This window comes from Perna viridis, chromosome 14 (assembly GCF_037379345.1).
Source record: "Perna viridis isolate PV_CMFRI_1.1 ecotype Kerala chromosome 14, ASM3737934v1, whole genome shotgun sequence".
Taxonomy (NCBI): Eukaryota; Metazoa; Mollusca; class Bivalvia; order Mytilida; family Mytilidae; genus Perna; species Perna viridis.
The window spans coordinates 9,908,300-9,913,354 of NC_142458.1; positions in this window are offsets into that span (position 1 = coordinate 9,908,300).

A 5,055-nucleotide genomic window follows, 5' to 3' on the forward strand; every position below is an offset into this window, starting at 1 on the left:
TACTCAATTATCTAGAAGGAAGACAAAACCTAAAGCATACAAACACACAAATAGTTCGCGTTTTTTTGGTTTTTTTTTATAATTTTTTTTTTATTTGTTTTTTTTTTTTTGAGAATATTAAGTTACATTCGGTATAATACACGAAAAAGGCTATGACTACCAAGTAAATAAACGTATTGATCGACACATCATGTAATCCTTTCATGTAAAAAAACAGAAGTTGCATAGATGCCAATCTACAAAATATAATACTATCGCAGATATACTTTGAATCCAAAATATTGAATTCAATTTAAAAAATGTAATAACATTTGTGTTTAAATCAAAATCATTTAGTATCTATGCGTGAAATGGAAAAACGAAACAAACTTATCCGTAAAATCTTTTAAGCGAAAGAGGTCACATGGTGTAAAACTAAGGCGATCATCCTTTTATGGATCAGTTTCCCTAATCAGTGAGGGATAGAGGAATAGATATGGAAAGACGTAACAAATACACCATCGTATAACCCCTATAAAAATATTAAATACTTACAGAGGTCACAAAAAGGTCTTCAGTAAGTATAAGCACACCTTGACGTAGGCTCTGAAAGACTCGACAACAAAAGTCAAAAACGGTAACAGATCGATGACACTCCTGTAAAATAAAATGATTCATTTCTAATCAAGAATCATGCAGCAAGAGCAGAAGACAACTTGAAATTGTGAACAAATTACCGAAATCGACAAAATTAGATTAAGGCAAATGGTGTGGAGACATTGTTCACGAATAATCATACCAACAGTTGTGTACATTTGAAGCAAACGGTGACCTTCTGACCTCAGTGCGACTTCAACATGGTGTCCATGGAAGACCCAGGACGTGGATAGCACATGTCAAAGTACGTTTCCAAAATTGGCCATCAATTTAAATTAACAAACTCGTGTATCTGAAATTGTATAGTTTTTGAAGTTCTAAAAATAAAAAAAAATAGATAGAAACACTAGAAACCTTAAAAAAGAGGAGGAACGTTTTGATCGGTTCAAAATTTATTTTTGATTTGTTAGGGAACTTTGAAAACGCATTATAAGTCATGACACCAAAATTTCCATGTTCTTTTTAATATTGTAATGAGTTGAACAATCAGTGGGCCAACATTGATGTGACAAAAGTTACTGTTTGCTGTCAATACCATAACAGCAACTTAGTTTCTAATGCACAGTACCTTTGTTATGTTTTCACCTTTAAAACGTTCTAAATGTTGTACAAAATAAATTCAAACAAGATACTTCTACGAAACAATGAAGATGCGAAGACCTGGAGATATCCAAGAAACAAGTTGAATTGGAATAAAACAAATAGCAAAAGAACGAAGGGATTTCACAGGAAATAACATTTTCTTCCTCGTGTTGAGATAATTTTTTTAAAAAATCAGGAAACAAGGAAAACATACTACTTTTTCCCGTTTTAGAATTAAAATTCCACACCGTCATAGGAGTCGATAATTCGATAATTCGATAATTGAAATCTATTATAAATTCAAAAGAAGAAAACATTAAAAAGTAGAAATAGCTATAATGTTATATCAACACTGGAACTCAACACCTTGAAATAGATCGACAGTCGGTATGAGTAGGCATAAATTACAATTTTGTTGAAAAAAATACCTTGTAAATCATGTTTAAGGTCAAACAGAACTCCTCAGCCTTTTTGGGTACACTGAAATAAAAAACAAACCTCGGAGACAATAGGCGGAAGGATCTGTCCATAATTTTGACCGATCCGATTCTAAAATTATAGCTTAAGTGGTTGAAATTTTTACCATTACATAGCTGATCTGATCAGAAAGAAAGAATATTGTTTGGCTAGATCCTTCAATCTCAGTTTCCGCTATATAGATGACGTGTTATCTTTAAACAATCCTTATTTCGGGGATTTGATACATCGCATCTACTCAAAAGAACTTGAGATAAAAAATACTACAGACACTGTGAAGTCAGCCTCATATCTTGTCATACACTTAGAAATCGATAGTAAAGGAAAACTATTGACCAAACTTTACGACAAACGTGATGACATTTCATTCAGAACTTTCCTTTCATCTGTGGAAACATCCCTTCGGCTCCGACGTATGGAGTGTTCATATCACAACTCATACGTTATGCCAGAGCTTGCCGAAACTACGCAGACTTTTTCTATCGCGCTAGAACGAACTCTAACAAATAGGCTTTATGTTATGGAACAGGGTTATGTTGCTACAAGATTGAAGTCATCACTACATAAGTTTTATGGTCGTCATCATGAAATCGTAGATCGTTATGGTGTATCCATCAGCACAATGAAAACTGATTTATTCAACGGGTCATGACTTATATATTTATCTTAAAATTTTACAGTATATTGGTTCTTTATCATCCTTGATAAAACATCAGGAAAAACTTTTAGTTGTGATCTACTTTAAACCAATCAGAACTACTATGCCATTTCCGCTACACTAAAAAATAATCTCGGATGCATAAAGTAGAATGTCCGGAATTATAGTCATATGCGACTCAAAGTAGTTCTATCCACCAGGTGGCGCTCAAAAATTTCCTTAATCACAAGAAATAAAGAGCAATAACTCAGCCAATAATATGGCGCGAAACCAGGAACTAGGATGTATAAAAGAGTAATCAACATAAAGTAACTAAAATCATACATACAAAGTAACAAAAGCAAATGAGCAACTCGGACTCCACTAAAAACTGGGAGCATGGACCAGGTGCACCGGTAGGGTAAGCGTCCTCTGCTTTTCTAGAAATACCCACCGAGTTGCTCATAAAAAGTCAAGTCCAGGGTAGACAAACAAGGAAAGGAAAACTATGACCCGTTGAATAAATCAGTTTTCATGGTGCTGATGGATACACAATAACGATTAAGATGATTCATCGTTTAGCAAGATTCTTCGCTCCCAAATTCTACTCTATGGATGATGTACAATCGTTAAACAATCCTATTTTCTCGGATTTTATATATCGCATCTTCTCCAGAAATCTTAAGATAACACAGTGAAGTCAACCTCATATCATACCTACATTAAAAGATCGAAGGTAATGGAAACTACTGACAAACGCGATGGGTTTTCATTCCATATTGTTAATACTCCTTTCATCTGTGGCAACATGCCTTTATGGAGTTTTCGTATCACAACTGAAACGTTATGCCAGAGCTTGTCGTAACTACACAGACATTTTGTATAGCGTTGGACTTCCTACAATTAGGCTTCTGGAACAGGGTTATGTTGCTATACAAGATTGAAATCATCACTACAAATGGTTTTTACTCGTGGGTCGTTACGCTGTATTCATCTTCATCATAAAAACCAATTTGTTCAACGTGCCTTAATTTTACTTTCTTCTTTCATTTCCTCTAATTTGACTTTTTTGAGAAACTCGGCGGTTGTTTCTAGAAAAGCAAAGGACCCTTATCCTTCGGGTGCACCTGGTCCATGCTACTAGTTTTTTGGTGAAGTACGAGTTGCTCATTTACTTTTGTCGCTCTGTACGTTTTATTTTGTTTTTATGTTCTTTATTGTGTGTGTCTGTTTTTCCCTGGATTCCAAATTTTTTTATATTTCCGCTTGAATTTTGATTCCCTTGACGACTCCTTGATATAGGCGATTTTTACAACATTTAATATAGAGTCGATAGGAACTTATCACAGCTTCGCCTACTTTTTAAAAACTGTTAGAACAATATCTTTAAAAAAAATGGAATATAGAACACTTCTCCGACAATATTTCATATTTCGAAACAAAAACCGGGAGTCAATGAACTTTTTCTAAAATTTGAAGAAAAAAAACTGAAATTCACATCATCTTTCTTTAGGACATTTTCCCGCCAATTATCTCTTGAAAAGGGGTTTACAGAATACATGTTTGTAATATTACAGTGTAGGTGGTTCATCTTTTTGAGTAAGCTAAAGACAATTTATTTGCATCTTTTCAAACACAATTTGCACATTGAGAATAAAAACATTTTGTGTATGACTTTGTAAAATGACAGTTAAAAATGTTCCGTGTAATAGGTCTGTTCCACCTTAACTCAATGATCTTGAATATGAAAGTGTGATAACACATATCACATAAGTTATACTTTTTTTCAAAATTCGAACCCTAAATTAACCGAACATTCGCTTAGAAGAGACACTTCTTGAAGTCTCCTCGTATGTGCTATTAACCTCGGTAAACCGAATACTAGTCAATATGGAATAAAATTTACAGTCTAAAACAGGTTCAATTTAAAATGGTTGTTCCTAAAATACATGTGAATGAGTTCTATTGGTTCTTTAAGTCGCCGTGGTGCATCGTGAATTAAATATGACGAGTTGTCCAGTTTTTGTAATCATATGACTAACTGTTATTCAAGAAATTTAAAAAAAAAATAAATAGATAAAAATAAAAAACAAAGAAACAAAAAAACAAAAAAACAGAAACAATACAAAGGGGCGCGCACCCCCCCACCACTTTTGCCTTAAATAGGACTCTGCTGTATTGTACATGAAATTAGTACTTTTATGCGTTATCGTTCTTGGATTTATCCATGCGGGTTCTGGTGTTAAAGGAATCATCGACCTACAGAAGCGCTTAGCTTGTCGTAGAATACAAATAAATAGCGCTCAGAATCCTGTAGGCGGCTCTTCCCATGTGCCTCATGTGGTTGAATCGGGTAACCCTGGCATACTAAATGCTGGAATCTTCAGGCCATAATACGGAAAACCTAAGTGCAAACCATAGTGGTGTAACGTGTGAGAAAGATGTCACGTTCCTCGTTTGCTAAAGAACCCTGCTGTGGTATTCATTAGGAGTAGCACCTTTAAGCTCCGCCACAGGAGTATAAATTGCCCTAAGCTACCCACATATCCCTATTGCCAGTGGAAATCAAAATTCGTTAACCTTTCAATCATTTTGTCCTCTCCTATTTTTTTATTTCATCATAATTTCATGTTAATTTTTTATCATCCATTTCATGTTAATCTCTTGGATAAAGCTGAAATATGGCTGCTTGGTCGTTAAACACCAACAATCAATCAGTCTTT